This window comes from Marmota monax, unplaced genomic scaffold, assembly GCF_021218885.2.
Source record: "Marmota monax isolate L192 unplaced genomic scaffold, Marmota_monax_Labrador192_F-V1.1 WCK01_AAM20220418_F8-fsc00011, whole genome shotgun sequence".
NCBI classification, from domain to species: Eukaryota; Metazoa; Chordata; class Mammalia; order Rodentia; family Sciuridae; genus Marmota; species Marmota monax.
This window is the reverse complement of record NW_026693082.1, coordinates 19177749-19198427: the sequence shown is the minus strand read 5'-3', so window position 1 is coordinate 19198427 and position 20679 is coordinate 19177749. Positions and strand designations below refer to the sequence as shown.

At 40.0% G+C, this 20679-nt stretch overlaps 1 protein-coding gene across 5 annotated transcripts in view; it reads right to left on the bottom strand.

Moving 5' to 3' along the window:
* The window catches only part of LOC124099227 (sperm motility kinase Z-like), an 89641-nt gene extending 70214 nt beyond the window's left edge, over positions 1-19427 (bottom strand). Inside the window, exons 1-3 of one of the 5 annotated variants that reach the window (XM_046454281.2) lie at positions 19291-19427; positions 18915-19121; positions 14834-14883 (exon numbers count right to left, since the gene is read on the bottom strand). The gene's annotated coding sequence lies outside the window, so the exon portion shown is untranslated. Of the gene's footprint in view, positions 1-14833; positions 14884-18914; positions 19122-19247 lie in introns of all 5 variants that reach the window. The other 4 variants (XM_046454278.2, XM_046454279.2, XM_046454280.2 and 1 more) reach the window with 4 other exon arrangements.
* Positions 19428-20679: the final 1252 nt, after the last annotated feature.

Below are 20679 nucleotides of genomic sequence, written 5' to 3'. Positions count from 1 at the left end.
TTTGTGATTTAAAAATTAAGCAGTTGTTGAGATTTAGCAGAAAGCATAGCTGTTCACAGAACAGGTAATGCCAATGACATCTGTCCTTTTTAAAATGCTTAATGTAACTTTCAAAGAAACTTTACATAAAATCCAAATTTGAAGTTTTTATTTAAAACAAATGAAAGTACAATTTCTAGTTAGGTATAGAGAGAACCAGGAGGAGTAGTGCCTCTACCTTTATATCTAAAAAAAGAAAAAAAATGCAGGCAAACTGTAAGGTCATTCATTAATGTTCTGGAGATCTTCAGAGAGCTGAGGTGCTAGGGAATGAAATGATCCCCAAATATAAGAGACAAGTGTCTGCAGAGAGTGAGGACATGGGCCCTTGCTTTCCAGGGGCAGGCCCCAACTGGACACAGTAGGAAACATTCAGGAGGAATAGTTAACACCCCAAGAAAGCACAGGGGTGAGCCAGCAAGGGAGGCTGGAGATCTGACTTAGAAGAGCTAAAGGGTAATTTGCTGGATCTTCTGGGCTGTTAGGTTCAGAGGGTTTTGGTGAGAATGGAAATTCAATCTCTGCTCCAATTGGACTTTGCAAAACATAGTGATACATTTGCAGCACCCTGAGCACAGAGTTGTTCTGCAGACTTCCCTGACAAAGTGGGGAAAACTGTCCGGGTGCCTTTGTGGGGATTTTCCATCTCCCCGGGTTCCACAGAGACCAAATCAAGACAGCAGGATCACAAGTGTCCTCCTCCCCACAACATCACCATAATGGGGAGAAATGTACCAGAATGGAGCAGGGTGCACTTTTGTAGCCTGAAAATAAAACATAAAAGTCGGTAATAGATTTGCTTTAATTTTTTTAATTCTAAGAAAGTTCTAGAGAGTGAGGAGAAGAGTATGCCTTGCCCAGAGCAATTCCTGTCTCATCTTATTCTCATTAAATGGCTGTCAGTACTCTTTGAAATGCTGATTCGTTAGGGTTGTCCCCTCTTGCTAGCTTAAAAATATGGAGGGAAGAGATTGTGCTAGTAAATATAGAGTTGACACTTCCACTTCTGTATCTGTGTGTTAGAGCTACTTAATGATAAGAAGCGGTGTAATTTAAAAGGGAGAAATTGGCAATTAGTTAACTCTCTCTTTGATTTACACAGGGCCAGCAGTGGATTTGATTGAGCTCCTTGAAATAATTACCATGAACAGGAAAGGACTCTAAAATCAGCCCCCTGCCAGTGACACATGGCTTCTAACCTTGCAGGCCCCATTACCATTCCCAATATGACCAACTTCTCCTCTAGCATCAGCTTGTTCTTTTTCCTTTACGTAGTCATTAAAAGTAAAGGCTGAGAACCCCTTCACCTACCCCAGGGCAGAGCAAGAGAAAGAAACTCAGAACTCATCAGAACCAACTGTCCAGGGCTGATTATGTCCCCAGGGAAAGCCATCACTTATAATCAGTTCTGAAAGGAGTAGATATTTCCTTTTTGCAGGAAAAACAGAATCATTCCTCCACAGAGTTCTAAAAGATCCATTTAAGATTGCAGCAGGGCACAAAAACAAACTGACTCACAAGAAATACAGGCAGAACCTTCCCCCTAGATCACTTATGTGAAAGGAATGTTACTCCTTAGAAAAGGGGCACTGTGTCCTGCACTAGGACAATGATATTATAAAAAGCAGTCAAGTCCTCTCAATCAGAAGTCTTGGGTTCAAGTGTGGCTCTCCAAGTACTCCACACATAGTCCTTGGGAAGTCTCTTGAACTTTACGGGCCTCGAATGTCTCATTTATTAAGGAGGTTGCTTTAATACTACTTCTTGGGCATTCTGAATGGTCCCAATGAGAATGAGTTTGAAATCATTATTGTTGCCTGTTACCTTGCGAAAGTTAAAATTTAGTAAGGGAAAGAGACAAAACAAGTAGGCAAATTGATAGGCTGCTGAGAAGGGGGAGAAGGAGCTGAACCTGCATTTGGTGACCAGGCGGAAAAGTAAGCATATAGAATAAAACCTGAAGGGTAAAAAATGAGGAGAAAAAAATTCCAAGCAGAATGTGCGAAAGTCCCGTGGAAGATAAAATAGTTCAATGAGTTGAAGAAAAGGAAATAAGACCCGTGATTCTGGAACATAATAAATGAGAGTAGCATGAAATAGGGATAAAGAGAGATTCTAAAATCATCTACCTTTCCCCTGAGTTCCGGGATAGGAAATTCTGTTTGATAGCTTGGATAGAGCTGGAGAAAAATGACGTAACAGTTCATATTGAAGAATTGCAAAGACATGTCCAGAGATTTAAATTCTAAAATTCAGCTCAACTAGCCTCAATAAAATCCAAATCTTATACATTAACCCTACAACATTCCAACAATCATAACAAAGCATAAGAAGATAAAAAAATATATATATGGGTACTTCATCATGACCACTGGGGACCATCATTTGTACCACCATTTGATACAAGCTTACTTGTTCAGACATCCCAAAGAGACCCATCTCCAGGGTAGAAAAGAAAATGTTGAGATGACTTAGATACAGAACTTAAGCAATAAGAGTACAGTTCAGTTCTTTAATCTCAAGGTCAAGAATATCAGGATCAGGCCTCTCTCTGTGACTTTTCTATTCTAGCCATCATCTGTAACACATTAACCAACAGGAATGGTTGATCCATCTAGTTGGAAATGTTCTTAGTCCAACTTACAAGAACCCTGTCATAAAATTGTATAATAATTATTATTATTATTATCATTATAGCTGCACAATTTGTCTAGGGAACACATTTGTCTAGTTTGGGGCAGTGGCCCTGAGTTTCTCTTCTTTACTTTCTGCAGCCCTACCCTGAATGATCCCACGCAAACCTTTGGCATAAAAAGCAGACTTATTCTGATAACTTCCAAATCTATTCCCTGGATCTGACCTCTCTTCCACATACCAGAACTCTCTGTAACTGCCTCCTGGGTGACTCGGTGAATCTCTCCCACACTGGCCTCTTAGTGTTGAGATATCCAAAATAGATCTGATCACTTTTCCCAAAGCCAGTTCCTCTCCATTACAGGCACCACCATCCCCTAACTAATAAGCAACAAAGCTGAGCTCACCTCCTACCTCGCCTCCTCAACAGTCAATTATCAGTCCCCAGAAGCTTCCAGGGCTTCTTCACCCCTTTTGAGTCTTTCCTCTTCCCACCCACCTATTAAGTTAGGCCTTCATCATTTCTTGCCTGGGGCCCTTGGCTTCCCATCAGCCCAGTTTTGCAGCGTGAATAAATACTGGAGATTTATGCATAGCATGGTGTCTATAGTTAATAACGCTGTGTTGAATACTTGAAATATATTAAGTGTTCTCTCCACAATAAGCAAACAAAATAGTAATTATGCTAGGTAATAGAGATGTTAGAGATCCTTATAGAGATATCACAGTGGTCTTTATCAAAGGCAAACCCAGTTGCCTCCATTTCCTGATTCAAACTGTTCAGTGGTATCCCCCACTTGCTAGGTTTCAAAACAGCCATCATCGGCCTTTGTGGAGGACACAGAGCCTCCATGCTCGGACTCCTCACTCAGTCACTGGCTTTGCTTCCCACCACTGTCTGGAGTGCCCTTTTCACTCCAGTCCAGCCATTTGAGTGTGTGTGTGTGTGTGTGTGTGTATTCTCACGCACGCACATGCACACGCACACACACACACACACACAAACACACACACACACATCTTTCAGTGAATTCTTCCTCCATTTATCTTTCCAGTTCTTGACTCACATCCTTTTCATCCTTGTGAACTTGGTGCAAGCCTCTTCCCTCCCTGTTTGGGTTGGCTGCCTTCCTCCACACCATCAAAGCTCCCTGTGCCCATTCATACCTAACACTCACCTCAATGAGCTACACTTACTGGTCTAGTTGTTTGCCTCATTATTGGTCATAAACACTTCAAGACAGAAAATATCTATTTCTTTGTTTTCTCAATTCCAGCCCTGTCATCTGTATAAGCAAATATTCAGGATATTTAGCCACTAGGATATTAATTTTAAACCACAATAGAGGTGACCAGGAAACTCGAATGTGTATATATGGAGAAGGAATGAATTTTGGTTTGATGTGAGCATATTCCATTTACATATGTATTTGATAGGAAAAGGTTTGTTCATAACATTTCATTAAGAGAAATTGTAGGTAAAAACACATTTAAAATACAAGCTCTTCATTTCTACTCTTGTAACCATTTTCCAAAGAGTAGACTATACCTCCATCCCTACCACAGAGAACAAGGACTGTCTTCTGACACTGGTAAGTGCAGGGAAAATCTTTACTAAGAACTCAGACAATTTGCAACGTGCAAGTCCACAGTTTCTTTGTGGAATTTTTTAAATCCAAAAATCTCTAAAAATAGGTTTTTCAGAAACTCATTTGGCAGTACAAGTTGGTCTAACCTGAACCAAATTGATTTCAAAACTTGCCCTAAGGGATGTATAAAACTTTTATTTATCACCTTATCAGGACTATATTTCAATACTATTTTCAATAATCTTTCTACAGCTTCACTCTAAAATCTGGTTATAGTTGTTTTTTTTGTTTGTTTGTTTATTTAAAAAGGACAACTTTGCAATTTGTCTTCAAATTTCTGGTCCTATATTCTCATAATACTCTAAGACTTCTTAATTTTCAATTCAATCAGAATTCCCCTACCTACTCAGAATTCTCAGTTTTTATTGGAAGAGAGTTAGAAGGGAAGGGAATGGTACAAAATAACTCTATTATGTTTTTTCAGCTTTACCATGGCATAACAGACAAGGAGAAATGTGTATATTTAAAACATGCAATGTGATGAGGGTCCTCCCCCCACCCTGGTATTGAGGATTGAATCCAGGGCTTTGTGCATGCTAAGTATGCTTTCTAAAACACAGCACTATCCCAGCCCCCAAAATGCACTTTGGTAAAGCTACACATTGTGAAATGATTGCCACAATCAAGCTAACATCTCTATTACTAACATAATTACTATTTTGTTTGCTTGTTGTGAAAAGAACACTTAACAAATTCCAAGTATACAACACAGCATTAACTATAGCCACCATGCTATGCATAAATCTCCAGTATTTATTCATGCTGCAAAACTGAAAAGTTGAACCCTTTGACTTAACGTCTTTCCACATCCCTCTCCTCCCAGCTCCTGGCAAGTACTATTATACTCTTGCTTCTGTGAGTTTGACTATTTCAGATTCCACATACACATGGGATCATTCAGTATTTGCCTTTCTATGCCTGGCTTATTTCGCTTAACATAGTGTTATGTGGGTTCATCCATGTTGTTGTGAATAGTAGGACTTCCTTCTTTTTTAAAGCTGAATGATTTTCCATTGTATATATGTGCCACATTTTCTTTAGCCATTCATTAATTGATGGACACTTTAGTTGTTTCCATTTTCTTGGCTATTATGAATACTGTAGCAGTGAATCACTGAATGTGGGAGTGCCAATATCTTGTCAACCTACTGGTTCCTTTGTGTATACATATATATCTCCAGAAATAGGATTTATGGCTCATATGTTAGTTCTACTCCTATTTTTGAGGATATTTCATACTAATTTCCATAATGGCTACCCTACTCAAGTTTCTACCAACAGTATACAAGAGTTCCCTTTTCTCCACCTCATGTCAACACTTATCTTTTATCTTTTTGATAGCCACCACAACAGGTATTGTTATGGTTTAAATGTGATATAACCCCCAAAAGCTCACGAGTGAGACAATGAAAGGAAGTTAGAGCTGAAATGATTGGCTAGGTTATGAGAACTTTACTCTAATCAGTACATTAACTGGGCAGAAACTGTAGGTTGGAAGGAGGTGGGTCACTGGGGTTGTGATTTGGGGGTTTATATTTTGTCCCCAGTGAGCAGAGCTCTCTCTGCTTCCTGATTGTCACATCCTGAGCAGGTTTCCTTCTCCATAATCCTGCCATGATGTTCTGACTCATCTTTGGTCCAGAGCAATGGAGTTGGACATTTATTGACTGAGACCTCAGAAACTGTGAGCCAAAATAAATTTTTCTTCCTCTAAATTGTTGTTAATGGGTCTTTTGGTCCCAGTGGAAGGAAGGAAGGAATGAAGGAAGGAAGGAAGGAAGAAAACCTGACTAGAATAGGTATGAAGTGGTATCTCATTGTGGTTTTGATTTGCACAATCAGAATTCTTTGTGTATGACCCCAACCTAATCTAAGGGAAGACTTTATCTACATTGCTAAAACAAAAGAAAAAATATAACAAAGATTACTTCTCAAATTTTTGTGTGTGAAAAATATGAAAGCCATCTTTCATATCAAAAAATATTATCTCTGCTACTGTACTCTTTTTTATTAGCAGAACATCTTCAGGTTTTCTACCCTCGTTTTACTAATGCCTTATCTTAAAACATTTTTTAAGTCTAAGCTAAGTCCCTATGCAGTGACTCCATAAGCAAAATCAAATGACAATAAAAGCTTAGAAAAATATACAGATCTTCATTAATACTTAAGGAATTCCTATAGATAATTAAAGGATACAAAGATAAACAGAAAACTCAAAACATAGGAATAAATAAGTCACAGAAAAGACTTTGGAGATGGTTCTGCAATGCAGAAAATATCTTTGATCACATTCATAATAAGAAAAATGCTATTTAAAAATATACTGCATCTTTTTCATTTTCAGATTGGAGGCATTTTGAAAATTTAGACAGGCTTTGTTGGCAAAGCAATGAAGAAAACTCGAACTCCGGAATATCACCAATGAGAGCGCAAATTGGAACCACCTGTACAGAAGCAATTTGACAATACATATTGAAATTACAAATGTGCATGTCATTTCATTCGGCAATTCGATTTTTAGGAGTTTATTCTACCAATTGTGTGTCTCAGCAGATAGTAAAAGAGACGTGTGAATGGTTATTCATTGTAGCATTATTTGTATGCAGAAATTAGAAGTTTTTTAAATCTCCGTTTATATGGAGGTTGGCTATCTATTTTTTCATACTTCTATTCAGTGGAATACCACACAATTTTTTATGCAAATGTTCATAGCAGTTTTATTTATAATAGCTATAAATGAGAAACAATATAAGACGTTCATTAACAGGTAAATAGAAAAATATGAATGGACTATTGACAGAGACAAGGTAGATGACTCTCAAAAATATCATGTTGAGTCAAAGAAGCCAGTGGTGACAAAAATATATTCTATTTAACTCCATGTATATAAAAGTCTAGAAAAGACAAACTTCATATGTAGTGATGTATGTGAAAAACAAACCAACATTTACTCAGATATAGAGTAGGTGAGGATTGTCTGATGTGGAAAATAATACAATTTTAGAGATGATGGAAATGTTCCAGTCCTCACAATACATGAGAATTGACTATGAGAAATGTCAAGATTTTTACAAATGTGTATTCTATGTTTAACCAGGTAAAATATTAGATGTTTCCATAGTATACTGAAACACAGCAGGTATTGGATGAATGCTTGTTAAATGGATTTCTAAAAATCCAAGACAAATAGCAAAGCAGAACTGCAAAGTCAAGGAGCCTCCATGCAGTAACTATTTTGTTGTTGGAAAAAAAGTTTTGGCAGCTCACACAATAAAATGAAAACTATTTCCAGAAAAACTAGTAGTTTTTTTTTTTTAAGTCAGATAAAATAATTGGTATCTCCATTGCAATGAATATTTATAGATGTTTTCTGTTAAGTTTTCTTATTTAATACTAGTTTAAAAATCAAAGTAAACATTTATTTTGTATCACTTTCATTGAGAAAAATTTATATAAAATAAAATGCATGATGCATTTTGTAGGTTTTGAGGAGTTTGGGTAAATTTATTGCAAAGCTACTTCTTTAAAAAAAAAATAGGGAAGCTCTTTTTCTGCTGATATAGAAGGATATCTGTTATGATTTGGATATGAGGTATCCTCCAGAAATTTCTATTAGTGCAGGAATATTCAGAGGTGAAATGATTAGATTATGAAAGCTACACCCTCGTGGGTTCATCCTAGTTTGAATGGTCCCAATGGGTGGTAACTGTAGGCAGGTGGGGCATGGCTGGGGGAGGTGGGTCATTGGGTTGTGTCTTGAAAGGGTTCATTTTCACTGCAGCCCCTGTCTGCTTCTTTGCTGCTATGAAGGGAGCAGTTTCTCTCTGCCACACCCTTCCCCCATGATGTGCAGCCTCACTTCAGCTCAGGGCAATGAAGTCAGCCATCGATGGACTGAGACCTCTGAAACCATGAGCCCCACATAAACTTTCCCTCATCTCAGTTTTTTGTTTTGGGGATTTTTGTTGTTGTTGTTGTTATTGTTGCTGTTGCTGCTGCTGTTGTTGTTTTGGTATTTTTTGTCACAAAGATGCAAAAGTTAACTAAAACAGAATTAGGTACTAAGAAGGGGATGTTTGCTATGACTACCCTGACCATGTGGTTCAGATGCCTTGGGGAATGGCTTGTGAAAGGGACTTTCAAAAGCTTAGAGGTGCAGACTGGAAAAGCTTTGGAATGTTGTCAGTGGAGCTTAATAGGTAATTCTGGTGGGAGCTCAGAAGACCAGAATGCCAGATAAAATGCAGACTGTGTTCATAAGGTTTGAGAGGGAAATGAGTGTTCTATTAGGAACTGGACTAGATGCCACTTGTGTTATGTTCTAGCAAAGAACTTGGCAATATTTTGCCCATGTCCAGAGTCTGTGTAAGGCTGAATTTAAAAGTGATGAACTAATCTAGTGGAGGCAATTTCAAGACAACACAGCATTCAGACAGTGGCATGGAGATTGTGACATTTTTTTTTTTTTGCCAGGTTTACTGAGAACTGGAGGCAGAAAGCAGTGCTGAAGAATTTTTTAATCTTTGCAGTTTGGAAAAAAAGAACAAGTACATGTAAAGCTGTGGCCAAGGAAGTTTTGCTTATGAAGACATTATAGTCTTTAAAGAGATGCTGAGTACTTTGCATGGAGACAATAGGAAAGATGGCTTGAGGGCATATCAGGAGTTTGCCAGACTACAACCATTGCAGGCTTAAGAATATAGAAAGGAAAGTTCTGAGAGGAGATCATGGGGCACCCTGCTTACACAGGGACATCTAGGAAGTTATTTCACTTGTGCTGAGACTTATAGGTATTCAGAGGCCACTGCAGTCATGATTCCAGGGGGACCTAGTTGTGGGGCAAGATGGCATCATCCACATAGTGGTGGCAATATGAAATTGAAAGAAGTAATAAATTTTCCAAATGAACTAGATAAAATACCTTCATACTAATGGTATGTCCATTTGTTCCTCTAAATTCTAGACCTAACTGACTCCTTATATTCAAGTTTCCATTCATCCTGTAGATCTGATGAAGAATCTTTAGCACACTCAGTTTTAGCATGAATGTTCTTCAATAATGTTACTGTGAGACCAATAAACAGAAGTTCTAAATTTTTACATCCCTCATTTGAAAAAATGATTCCATTCATTTCCCAAAATAATCAACTCTATCAGTTGAACCCATAGGATTAGAGGAATTTTACACTAAGGGTCCTCCTAGCTTTCTGATAAACCTCTCTGTTCTTTTGCTGACCTATCTTCTTTTACCTGTTTTTGATTGTTATGGTCCCCAGACTCCTTCTCATTCTTTATGATATCCCAGGTGACAGTGATATCACTTGCTGTAGATGAAGCTAACTTCTAGTTGGATTCTATCGAAGTACCCTAGGGCCTCTCAACGGCATACCCAAAGACGAACTCTTCATCTTCTCAAAAAATATTTTCCTCCTTTTTTTATTATAGAGCCTCCTTTCTTCCTCACTCCAGTAGATAGTTCCTAAATCCTATTGTTCCTAGCCCTTAAGTCCCTCTGACCACTGCAATCCATCCCCACTACCCCCACTTGCTTCCAACCCTCTTTACTTCTCACACCAACAGTTGTAATGGTTTACAAAATTTTCCCCTTACTCTATCTAACCTTAAAAAATCACTCCTCAGCACAACTAATGGAATTTGATCTTTAAAACAAAAACCTGATCATAACACTTCTTGCCTCAATCCTTTAACAGCTCTCTGTCACTGATAGCAAACCTCTAAGAACTGGATCCTCTCTACTTTTTATCTTTAGACCTCATTACTCCCCTAAATCATCCCTGAATGTTGCAATTAGTATAAAATTCCATCTATTTCTAAAATGAACATGCTTCCTATTCAATGAATACCTTCCACACAAGGCATTCCCTTACCCTGAAAAGGCTTCCGCATGCTTGTCTCTATTTCCATCTCCCACCACTTAATGAATTCCTAGTTATCTTTCACAATGCAAGAGTAACCTCTGCCACTGATCATGCATATCACTGAGCAGCATCTGCTTGTATAACACAAGTCTGTCCCCAGGAAACTGCTGGTGCAATAAAGTCTGAAGAAGTAGGGCAACCCCTTATCACTTCAGACACACACTTCGCACACAACTGGTACAAGAGCATGTCATTGCATATAAATTAAGTTTAATTGAAGGATAATATCAAACCTATGTTTATTTTTAAATCTCCAATGGCATTGTGAATTAAAGAAAAAAAAATGTTCCAAAGATTAAATGTCTCAAAACACAAGAAAAAGAAAGTTTTTAAAGATTATGGAAAATAGTCAAGAAAAAGGGCTAAAGATGATACATCTGAAGTAAGGAGTGGGAAAGAGAAAAGAAGAATGGCATGATTAATAGCTGCCTCCCAGGAGTTCTAGAAGTGATAAGCTTTCCTCTTTTGCCAAAACGCTAGTAGAAGATCAGGATCATTGCCTTATTTTTCACTTCCTCTGGAGTCCCTAGGAAGTTATAGATACAGTCACTTCTACATGGCATTAACATATTAATCAGGCTCTATTCTTCGCCATTTCCAATTACACTCTTGTCACCACTTGCTTGAAACCCAATCTAATCACTCAGACTTCTCAGGTACTGGGGAAATTAGTCTCCCTGAGAATAAACACCCAAGTAATCCTTCTCCCTTGTTACACTTTAAAACATCACTCCAGGTGTCTAGCTGCTTACCTGCAATCTAGTCTGGAACAGGTTTGCTCTTGATCACTAAATCCCTTGTCACTACTACCTAGAATTGGACTTTCTGGAAACCAGAATCCAGAAAAGGAGGACTAGCTGGAATCTTGCAGCATTCCTCTTTTTCTTTGGGATTTTCCTGTCTGTCCAAAATGATTTCCCTATATGGCTGTCATTTCTTAGTTGTCTACCATAGATATATCCTGGTGCAATTGTCTCTAGAACCTTGGTACCTACTTCAGATTAAACTGGCTTTTATTTATTAACTTATCAACTATCTCAAAGAATTTTCTTTTTCTTCTATTCTGCCTCTTCCTCCTGACTCCCTTCTAATTATTCCTTCTCCCATAATCTCTCTCTCCTTCCCCTCTTTTTCTCACTCTTCCCTCCCCTCCACACACAAATACACACAGAATTAACATATACAGATATCCATTATTTTTCTTTAGCAATTATTAATGTTCACAAAGAACACATTTACATTTAAATGGTGCCAGACCCTTAAGAAAGATATCCTTCCGGATAAAAACATACTTTTGGGAGAAAGAGTATTACCATCAAGAGAAATACCTAGAGATAACATGGTGGAAACAAATTGGGAAGAAAAGAGAAAAATAAGCCAATAAAAGAAAACTCTGTTTCCTTCTTGGCATACTCAGAAGGCATACCGGCCTCTGCTCTGAACATGATGTGTTGCAGAAGAGACAAAATCCAGATTTAGGTTCGTGGTGGTAAAAAATGTAGCTTAATAAAAGCCAGAAGAGCATTTCCACAAAAATAATAAAGAGATGCCAGAGGGCAATGGATACACAAAACAGTATCGAAACTTCCTGATTCTGCTATTGCAAATATAAGTGTAGTTATGTACTTGATCAGTATTTTCTAGATGAAAGTCAGTATCTAACTTCATAATTTTAAAAACTCTTTTTTCTCTAAGAATTGCTAATATAGTATTTTTACCATGCCATTCCTATCCAATTTATCACAAATTATATTCCAAAAATATATGTTTTTTGTTCCTCCTTATATTTTCTTTTAAATCTCCTAAACACCAAGGATTTTTTTTCTTTGAATTCAATTCTGAACCCAATTATAAATTATAATATTATAAATTATAATATTATAAATCTCATCTATATTATCTCTACACACACACCACACACATAAGCAAACACAATTTTGCCCCAAAAGAACTCATACGATTCTAAATGAGTGGAAATTAAGCAGTATCTTTGCCCTGTTTCATGTTTTAAATCTCAGCTTAAGATGTTAACATCCCAAAAGTGTTTGTTGGGGGAAAAAAAGTCCCCTAGCTATTTAGATTGCAATTCACATGTGCATTTTCAAATCTTTTTCATTGTAGTTCCACTCCCTCTTCTAATAACCTGCAAGCTTCACAAAGTCAGGGACCATTTCTTTCTTTCCCCATAACCCATTAGACCAACAAAACATTGTGGAGGTTTAACAATAAATTATTTAATAAGCCAACAAGTATTTTTATTTCTCTGAAAACACACAAGCACATATGACATGAAGGTATTTCAGCAAACATTCTTACCACTCCAAATCCTCCATGTTAATACATAAATTAAGCCAACTGTAACAAAATAGCCAAGTGATAAAAAAAGAAAGTAGTAGAAATCACAGGTGGCAGACACTTATAAAGACACTCCATCCATGATACTGTGAAATGGACCATGTTTTAATTATAAAGTTCTCTATTGCTGTGCAACAACATGACCACAAATTTAGCCCCTTAAAGCAATGCCCATTGATTCTCCCAGAGTTTTTTCAGGATGGAAAAGGCTCAACTGGGTCCTCTGCCTCATGCTATCATAAAGTTCCAATCAGAGTGTCAGCCCAGACTGCACCTCATCTGAGGATGACTGGGGAAGGACCCATTTCCAAGCCCACATGGTAGCTGGCCATATTCAGTTCCTTGTGAGCCCCTGGACTGGAACCTCAGCATCTTGCTGATTCTTGGCTGAGAGCCAACCTCAGTTCCTTGCCACATAGGCCCTCCCAGTAGGGCTGCTTTCCTCCAAGTTAGCAGAGTCTCCTTGCAAAGCAGGTCGATAGCCTGTCTAGCCTAATCACATATTCCACTGCCCTTGTAATCTTCTGTTGGTTAAAAGCGAGCCACAGGCCCTGCCCACACTCAAGGGGAGGGGATCTCAAGGTAGAAAGGTTTGATTAAGTGCCCTCCAAAGGCCCACTTGTTAAAGGTTTGGTTGCCATCCTTTGGGCACTCTTGGGAGGTTATGGGACTTTTAAGAGGTAAGTACTAGTAAGGGAAAGCTAGTTCACTGGCCCTTGAAGGCAATATTGGAGCCCCATATCCTTCCTGCCTCTTTTGCTTCCTGGCTATCACGAGGTGAGCAGTTTTCTCCACTACCCATGCCTGCCATGATGTGCTGCTTCACCATAGGCCCAAAAGCAACAGGGCCAAGCAGCCATGAACTGAAAACTCCAAAATTAAGAACCAAAGTAAACCTTTCTTCCTTATAAGATGATTGACTAATACACAAAGGTAGGAGCACCAGAAGAGAGGAATCAAGGAGGCATCTGTAGTCTGTTCACCACAAACAAATAGTCATTCAGAGCCTGAATTGTTTAAGATTGAGGAAATATTTCTGTTAATAAAGAATATGTCCAACCTCACTGGCTCCCCCAGGGTTTTATGAATAAGAAATTAAAATGGCTTGCACAAGTTGTTTAGGTGGTAATAGTCACCTGGGAGGGATTTTAATGGTGATCCATGACAAGAGAGTATATTAAAGAAATGTGAATGTCTACAGAGCTTTAACAAAGATAGATGGAATAAATGTGGTAGATGATGTAAGTAGCATAAAAAGCAACTAAAGACTCTATGTACAAGAAATCAAAGGGAAACCAAAGGTGCATGTGGGAGAGTGCGTCACATTCCCCGTCCCCATCCTTGTCATGATTCACGGTGGGTGGAGTTTAGCTCCCTGACCCATTGACTTTGGGCTTGGTCCTGGGAGTTGCTCTAACCTATCACATATGGATAAAGTCTCTGAGCAGAAACTGTGAGAGGCATTATGAATTCAAATTTGCAGTCCTGCCATCCACAAGAACAACTCATTCCAGAGTGAGCAGGCATGCCAAGCCCAACAAAGCCTAGAAGAACCATGGTCAACCCTCAGACTTATAAATAATAAAGAAATATTGATTGGGGCTGGGGATGTGGCTCAAGCGGTGGCGCGCTCGCCTGGCATGCGTGCGGCCTGGGTTCAATCCTCAGCACCATATACAAACAAAGATGTTGTGTCCGCCGAAAACTAAAAAATAAATATTAAAAAATCTCTCTCTCTCTCTCTCTCTCTCTCTCTCTCTCTCTCAAAAAAAAAAATAAATAAATATTGATTGACAAAAGTCATTGAATTTAGAGTTGTTGGTTATATAGTGTTGTATCAACAAAATGCTGATGTAGAATTTTTTCACTAACTGATCAATAAAATAGAAGTGACTTAGTATGTTCCCAACAAAACTATGTTTGAAAGTTTTTCCAAGCATCTTTTTACACCACCCCTCTCTGATCTCTAACAACATGGTTTCCTCTTCCTGGAATGACTTGCATTTGGAGTTTTAAGAGGTCACCAAATAACTCCACTCCTCCCCAATTGAGAGGTAGACAGAGAAGTCAAGCACCTTGGCTAAAAGGTGAGAGTCAAAGAGGCCTGATAATATGAAGGCCAGAGATGAGCTACCCACTGAAGCCAGGCAGACAGGCACAAACACAGTCTTTGCTCATGAGGGCAAAACCTTAGTACATTGCAGAGAGTGGACTGACCTGAGCTCTGTCTTCCAAACTCACCAGTCACCTCCTCACATGGTGAGGATCTGGAAAGGAAAACAAGGAGCTTCAGAAAGGTCTTCTGGGTTCCAGAAGCATCACTCTCTCACACCCCAGTATTTTCACAACCTTCTAACTATAGCACTTATTAGGGTTACTTGGTATTCAAGCTATTTATATCTATACCTGCTCCTGCCACTCAATTGTGACTCCCTGAAGAACAGGAACCACAGTTCAATCATTTTAAAATCCCCATGGTACACAGTACCCACAGAAAAACAGGCATCAAGGAAAGGTGTGTGAATTGAATTTTTATGCTCTTTGTTAAAGGTTATTCCTTATCTGTCAATGAGAAATAACTGGAGGCAGGTAAATAAAGTGATATACAGAAAGCAATTGGTAGGTTTTCCTTTTAGGCAAAATTTGGGAAATTCTCAGATTCTCTTGATAGTAGAAAACCAAATGCCCCACACCCAGAGACCTGACACCTCAGACACATGCTTTCCCAGAGCTCTGGATTTGTGCCCAGTTGGGCTCATTTTCTGGCAGCACCTGTTACAATTTACCTTTGAGGTATTAGTTCCACACAACTATAAATGTTGCTGACAAAAATCATAGCTCATATATCAAAGAAGATATAGAATTTTGTGTAGCTAAATTGAGCTCTATATGAGTAATAAGAATTACAATGCATTCTGCTGTTATATATAAATAAAAAATACATAAAAAATAAATAAAACAGATATTAATCTCTGGATGATTTGAATGTAACCTACTCCAAAATACATTCTTAAATTACCTCCCTGATTTTCTGATCCACCACTTGTCATTTTCACATAAATATTGGTACAAGACAGCTTTCCCAGTGTCCAACTTTAAACGAAACAAACCATACATCCATTCAGAGATGAAAAATCATGTAGTCCTTCACACTAAAAAGTATGTTTCTGCTCCAAGAGAAAACAACTGCCAAAATTGAAAATCCCTAAACTCACTAGACAGTGTCTCTTTCTGGGAATAGATTCCAACTTCATAGAAGTGGGCAGTGTTGAAGACAGAGGAGTCGACTCTGTGATTCAAAACATGTATCCAAACAGGAAATGGACTAGAATTAAGAAGTATTGGGCAAAGAGGTACCTGCAGGCAGGTAGGGCTCCACACCCCAATCAGGCTAAATAGCAGCTTTCAGCAAACCACTCAGCAATGCTGATGGAGAGGAGATTGCAGTCTGTAAGAGGTCAAGAAAACTGATCCTCTAGTGCCCACGATCACAAAAATGCCAAAAAGCAGGGACCAAAAACAAAACAAAAAAAAGTTTGTAGAAAATAAGAAAATGTAATAACCCTATCTCTTCCCAAGCATAGGAAAAGGTGAAATGTAGTAAGAACAAAATATTAGCTGTCAAGTTGAGACTCTCAGACCGAATTAAAAACAGTAGCAAATAAGAATGTTGTATACTCTGAACAGGATGCTGCTGTGTTCTGTTTTATAATTCCAAGTATAAGCTCTGTTTGGACATATTTGTTATAGATTTAGTGTTATGGTTCAGATAGGAGGTGACCCCAAAAGCTCATGTGTGAGAAAATGCAAGGATTTTCAGAGGTGAAATGATTAGATTATGAGAGCTGCAGCCTAATCAGTGGATTAATCCAATGATGGATTAACTGAGTGGTAACTATAGGCAGGTAGGATGTTCCTGGGGGAGGTGGGCAGGCATGCCTTCAGGGTTTATATTTTGTCCCAGGTGAGCAGAGCTCTCTCTGCTTCCTGGTGGCCATACTCCACCATGCTCTTCTGCCATGATGTTCTGCCTCACCACAAGCCCAGAGGTATGGAGTCAGCTATCTATGGACTGAGACCTGTGAGCCATGAGTCCCAAATAAACTTTCCCTCCTCTATGTTGGTCTTGTCCGGTCTTTTGGTGATAAAAAAAAAAAACCTGAGGGACACAATTAGAATCACAAAGTGTCAGCCCTGTGGGGGACCTCAGAGATCAGTCAGGACACCTTCCAGCCCACCCCTCTCCAGTGTGGCCACACAGGGTTTCAAGAGAGCTAAAGCCCAAAGAAAGATGGGACTTATCTTCTGGCTGACTAATTTTACAGTTGAGCTAAAAGATTCCTCAAACTTAAAAGTTCAACTTCATTGGAGAAAGACTAATGTTGTTACTAAATGCTCCAAATGTGGAGCCAGAAAGAGGTGGTTGGCAATTCTGGCTCTGCCATTCATTAGTGGTTGGTGTGAACTTGAGTAAAACATTCAGCTTCAGTTACCTTGGATGTGAGATGGAAATAACATCTTCCTCATAGTGTATGATATTTTAAAATCATCATTAGAAAATGATTAGTGTGTTGCTTAGCACATCTCTAACTATTATTTTTATTCACTACCCTTTCACAACAAATGTAGGATGAGGTGCCTTGCTGGCTCAGCTGGGTGCCCTCTGTGATCAGGCAGGCCTTTCAGTTGTCCTTGGAAGGGACAAAATTTTACCCTCTGCTCACTCCACATACAGGCTCTTCTGAACCCCCATCACACATCACATCACCCCGGTGTTCTTTTAACACTCATTCCCATTTCTTCTCCCATCCTGTAAAAATAGTTGACAACACACATCCTATCTCTCCACCGTTTCTCTTTTTCTTCCGTTTCACCTTCTAAACATACCTCGCTTAGTGCTGTTCCCTTTTGCCACATAGGCTGGCCATCCTTTTCTACCCTATTCAGAACCTTATTCCCATCTTCAGCCCATTCTCTTATGTCCTCAGCCTCTCACACACACCCCTTCTTCCTTTCCTTCCTTCCTTAGGAAAACAAACTAAACCTCTTGCAGTCTAGGAAAAATGACCACAGTTAACTCCGTTCCTATGAAAATACACACTTCTTCTACATCTTGTTTTAGTTTGTTGGTGATGGGATTTATTTATTCTGCCAGTTGTCTTCTAAGGATAAGCTGCTTTGGTTCCTCATCTTCCCTCGGCTTTGTTGATAATCTCTTCTCTCCACCCCTGTAAAGGTGAAGGTCCTACCGGAGAGCACCAGAGACCTCCTAATTGTCAGACCCAAAGTCTTGTTTAACTCCACACCCTCCTGGGCCTCGTGGCAGCAGTGAGCACCGCTGGTTCCCACCCCTCTGTGATGTTTTCTGTCCCTTCATCCTCCCCAACACCTGCCTTCCCTTCTCTCCTCTCCCTCCTCCTCCTTCTCCTCTTCCTCCTCTGCCGAAGTCTGGCTGGGCACAAATGCCGCAGTCTGGCTGGGCACACAATCAGGAGCCACCACACAGCTTGTAGATTCAAACAGCAACTCTTTATTCCCGAACTCACACCAGCCGTCTACAATCACGTTCTGGGGAAATCCACGTTCTCTGCCCAAATCCACGTTCTCTGCCCAAATCCACCTCCACTGGGCTTCTATCTCCCAAATATATTGTCTAAATCCCGTGAGAACTCAAGGGGAACTCAGGCAGCAGGATACGCCCTATTCCCAGCAGGAATAATCTTAAACCTTAAACCTGGAACCTAAACTGGGAACGCCCTAAACATGATTATCTTAAACCGGGAACACCCTAATCTGCCTTGGTCCTTGAGCAAGGTCACTTACATTCAATGTCACTGCAACATGTCAGCAACATGGGGTACGCTGGCAAGGAAACTGTCATACCTACTTGGCTAATGGCTCCCAGCACTCCTCCTTTTTCTTCTTTCTCTCTCTCTCTCCCTCCCTCTCCCTCTCCCCCATCCCCCACTTGCTTTTTTAATCATCATTTTTTGGTTATTGTTTCTGTTCCCCTCCTCACTCTGCCAGTGTTGCTTATAATAAGAATTCCATCTTTGCTCCTCTTCTCCTGTATTTACCTGCTTTGCTTTTTTCCTGCCTCTATATACCCTCCATTCATCAATCTCTTCCAGTGCTTCTCACTTATATTCTAGCTCCACCCAGCATCTCTAAAGCACCTCGGACCTAAAACATGCACAAAACATATTTCTGCTCTCATTCCAATCCTATTCCAATCCTCTGTTAATGGAGCCTATTCTGGAGCCAAAGAGAATCTCACTTCCCTTTTCCTGCAGCTCACCTCTATTCCACAGCCAACCAGTCCCTACGTCCTGCTGGTTCAGCTTCACAAACAGCCTCCTCCGCTCCAGACCCTCTACTCCACTCCCATGGTCATGGCTTTAGTGGGTTCTCCTCATCTCAGTAGGTTATTGGAAGTCGTCTCCATCGTGGTTTTAACAGACCATGGTTCCCTCACTTCCGTACAACCTCTGTACACGAACCAGAGCTAGAAACAAATATGAACATAAATCTCTGTTGGGGCCTAAACTGAAATATAAAGTCCACCTCCCACAAACTGACTCAGGTATCTTGTCAGGATCCAGCCCCGTCCACCTCTCTGTCCCCGTCTCACCTCATTTTCCCCACACATTGACTGGCCACTCTTAATATCTCACCATTCCTAGGCACACTGCTGTGAAGAGCTGTGACAGTGACTGGGAGAGCAGTGTCTGAGACTGGGGTCCCTGATGACTTCATGGCTGTGGCATACTTGGTGACTGGGAAAGTTTCTTCTGTGCAAGGTCATAGGATGCCCAGTTGCTATGGAGATGTCCTCCATGCTAGGGTCTTATCAGCTTCGACCTTATTCTGAGGCAGAGCAGTTCCTGGAAATGAGGGATTTTCCTTGCTAAGATAACCACAATGTTTCACCAGTTCCGCTGCTCCTGGATCAGCCCGCGAATTGGTAACTTTAAACAATGGACTTTCTCAGGAGCTGCACCATGCTCCTAACACTGCACATTCTAGTAACTGAGAAAATAGCTGCATATTGTTGCTAACTCTATAACATTCATGAATACAAAGAATAATGCTTGCATAATCTTTAATCTGATTAAGAGACATATATAATAAAGACAGCTGATGTCATTCTTTAGATCTGCTTCTCCATCAGAGAGCAGCGCTGCGCCTGACCCCAGCTTGATCTTCAAGATCTGTGTATGCGAATCTTAGTTTTTCCAGTCTCCCATCACCCCTCACCAGAACCTGCTGGTTTGGCCATGCTGATCATGACACACTGCCCTTTCACAAACTCTCTATATGCCAGTTCCATTGTCATTCCCCTCATTCTTTTCCTGTTACCACCTTCAGCAGCCATCTCAAATGTCACCCTGCGAGGCATCCCCAGAGAGCCCCAGCACCTCTGATCAGAGTTCTGATGTACTGGCCTTGTGACAAAACATTTTCATGCACCTATCTTTACAGTAGCACAGTCAGTCCTTAATGGCAGGCATTACCCCTTGTCATCTTCGATTCTGGCACCTATTAGAAAGCCCCATTATACAACAAGATCGAATAAGTGATTACAGGACAAATGAAAGCCTACACAGTGGGACGTAGCCAATGCTGACTGCTACCTGTATTGCTCTCTCAATTGCATTGATGTAAAATTGCATTCGTTTATAGCCGACAATTAAATGACAAAGTAGCGAAATCGATTGCTCCAATAACAAAAGAGCAACTTCCCCATCAGAAAATTTTTGTGACATCAACAGTAGTGGTAGGTGGTGGAGGGAAATGGGAGTGCAGCACGTCCAGGCAGACATGGCCTCAGCCCACGGCTGCAGAGCAGCACGAGAAGGCATCCACACAGGCCCTACCTGTGTAGGTCAGCTTCCCATCACTATGACAAATGCCTGAGATGATGTAAAAGGAGGAAAGGTTTGTCTGCTAGTTCCAGACATTTCAGTTCATGGTTACTTAGCCATATACAGGTGGCAGCACGGTATATCATGGTGGGAACAGATGGCAGAGGAGGCCCATTCACCTCATGGTGTCTGAGAAGC